We start from the raw sequence: 3,238 nt of genomic DNA on the forward strand, positions 1-3,238 counted from the left end.
TTTACAGCTTCCTGGAATCATCTTGATTGTATTTATTATATTTATTTTATTTACTATATTTATTATATTTATTATTTATCATTATTACAAAACTATATGCTTATTAGATAATACACTACAGACTCACATTTACACTTACAAACATTCAAATCATTAAATACATTACGCACTCAACCATTTTCATCGGCCCGATGAAATTCCCTAACCCTCATTCCAAACCTCCCAAAAATATTCCGTTCACTTTTAAAAGTCGCATGGGTTCCTGCACTTTTGCCACTAGTGAACAACAAAAACATCCTCCCAAATCCCCACGGGACTGTATGGGCGTAGCCTTGGAGCACAGTGTGGAAATTTACGTTCTTAGATATTCTTGGTTGTACCGGGCAGCAATCAAATTGTCTAAGAATATTGAATTGACCATTGTGGCACCCCCTACAGCGTGGTGCAGACCCGTTATGCTATGCTATGCTATGCTATAACAATGTTCTACAAAGTTGTAGAGCAGACAATTACAAAAATTTTGATATATAGACATAAGGGGTTTGCTTATAAACATCACGAGTTATCGCGATTCTACGAAAAAAAGTTTTGAAAAAGTTGGTCGTCATCGATCATGGCCGTTCATGGTCACCCGCGACAGACACGGACGACGAAACAAAGAGAAACGCAAAAAGTAACTTTTTCAAAACTTTTTTTCGTAAAATCGCGATAACTCGTGATGTTTATTAGCAAACCCCTTATGTCTATATATCAAAATTTTTGTAATTGTCTACTCTACAACTTTGTAAAACATTGTTACACTCTAAAAAATAACCCAACAAAGTTAGAAAAAACACGAAATTTTAAAATGAAAAATTTTGTTCTAAATGAAAAAATGACCCTTCTGGGACAATGTAGATTCGAAAAGTACATTAAATTTCCCATAAAATGACATGTTCCAAAATTTTTTACAGTCGAGTAACGGAAAATGGGAGAATTTTTAAAACTTTTTTAGTGTTTTTTTCGATGAAAAATACGTTTTTTCGGAATTCTGAGTACGCCATCAAATCGGGCGTCTAATTTTACATAAAAGTCCCTTTGACACCAAATTTCTATCTCATCACCGTTTCAGGCTGCAAATTATTGAAAAACACCTCATTTTTCGCATGTTCAAAAATGGAAGGGGTCGTACCGCCCCTCCGTCACGAGATATCAAAAAACGGACCTCGGTTTCGTGATCAGGGACAAAAGTTACCCCTTAGGACAAAGTTTCACGCAAATCGAAGAGGGGTCGGGGCAACTTTTCCCGATTTCGTGTGAGTTGGTAGAGAATTACCCTTAAACTTTCTCGTTGGATGATGAGATGGGCATCGAACCCAGGACCATTCGCTTACAAAGCGAACACCGTTACTAGTCAGCCACGGCACTCCCTTATTTTTTCTTGTTATGTAATACATGAAAACGTAGATCCAAAAAGGAAAGAGCTCACCGGGATGGGACCACACGAACGAAACATAGAGACGAATCCATTTTTTGACTCGATCATCTCGATCACCATTCAGCATGAATCGATCCCGACAGCACCGAAATTTCCACCAGCAGGTTCAAAAGGTTCTGCTTCTAGCTAGGGCAAGCTCACCCTTGAAGGTCCCTGTCTTCGGATTTGCTTGCCAAACAAAACTGCCACCGTATTTCCAGTTTACGAATCATATTTCTCTTTGACCTCCAATTTGAAAATTCGTCGCTCAGCATTCGTAATCCGACTCTGAACCTCCCGGGCAATCAAAATATTAAAATTAAAATTCACTTAGAAAACTATAACAATCAAATCAAGAAACGAAAAAATCGCCTTGGGTTATTCTCTACCAACTCACACGAAATCGGGAAAAGTTGCCCCGACCCTCTTCGATTTGCGTGAAACTAAGTCCGAAGGAGTAACTTTTGTCCCTGATCACGAATCCGAGGTCCGTTTTTTGATATCTCGTGACGGAGGGGCGGTACGACCCCTTCCATTTTTGAACATGCGAAAAAAGAGGTGTTTTTCAATAATTTGCAGCCTGAAACGGTGATGAGATAAAAATTTGGTGTCATAGGGACTTTTATGTAAAATTACCGATTTGATGGCCTACTCAGAATTCCGAAAAAACGTATTTTTCATCGAAAAAACACTAAAAAAGTTTAAAAAATTCTCCCATTTTCCGTTACTCGACTGTAAAAAAAATTTGGAACATGTCATTTTATGGGAAATTTAATGTACTTTTCGAATCTACATTGACCCAGATGGTATTTTTTTCATTTAGATCAATTTTTTTTCATTTTAAAATTTCGTGTTTTTTCTAACTTTGTTGGGTTATTTTTTAGAGTGTAACAATGTTCTACAAAGTTGTAGAGCAGACAATTACAAAAATTTTGATATATAAACATAAGGGGTTTGCTTATAAACATCACAAGTTATCGCGATTTTACGAAAAAAAGTTTAAAATGTAAATGCTAAAAAATGTAGTAAATGTAGTAAAATGCTCTAATCCCTTTCCGGTTTTTGTTGAGAATTGCTCATGTGAGAATGTGAAAAGACACAACCTTTAAATCAGATTTGAAATGGCCTCAAGGCAAGATGGTTACTCGACTCCCATTTTTGAAAACTTTTTTCGTCACATAACTAAAATTCACAAAAAAATGTATTTTTCATTTTCCTTAAATTATGATTTTAACAATTGAAATTAAAGCACTAATAATCTTGATTTAGAGAACAATTAAATTTCGATAAATAATTGACTTGAGATTCCGGCCTACACTCCAATGATGTTTAAAATAAATCGCATTAGTAGCAAAAGTGCCTAAAAAATTTATATTTATCAGCTCCTGTATGCTTACAGCCGTTTATTCAAAATCCTAGTAGAAACTATCATTTTCAAAGTGGAATGTCATATTTGCCAAATAAAATTCTTCTGTGTTTTAACATATTAATGCGCAAATTTATGAAATTTGTACAATGCCGCCCGTATTTTCCGATCGTTTTTTCAATCCTAACAAATCAAAGTCACCCTACCGCCACCCTGTGTCCACTTGAAGTTTCGCTCCAATTCTGGCCTGCTATCTTTCGTGGCCAGTTTACCTCTCTTGCTGTCGTGCCCAACGTCGACTCTGTTATCAGTCGTGTGAAGAAAAGCACACAAAAAAACCCATCGTCTTTGGCGTTCCACCCGCGAGTAGAAACAACTGATAACGGCCACAAGAAACGGTCAAGAGGTTCACACTT

Source organism: Culex quinquefasciatus, chromosome 2 (genome assembly GCF_015732765.1).
Source record: "Culex quinquefasciatus strain JHB chromosome 2, VPISU_Cqui_1.0_pri_paternal, whole genome shotgun sequence".
Classification (NCBI taxonomy): domain Eukaryota; kingdom Metazoa; phylum Arthropoda; class Insecta; order Diptera; family Culicidae; genus Culex; species Culex quinquefasciatus.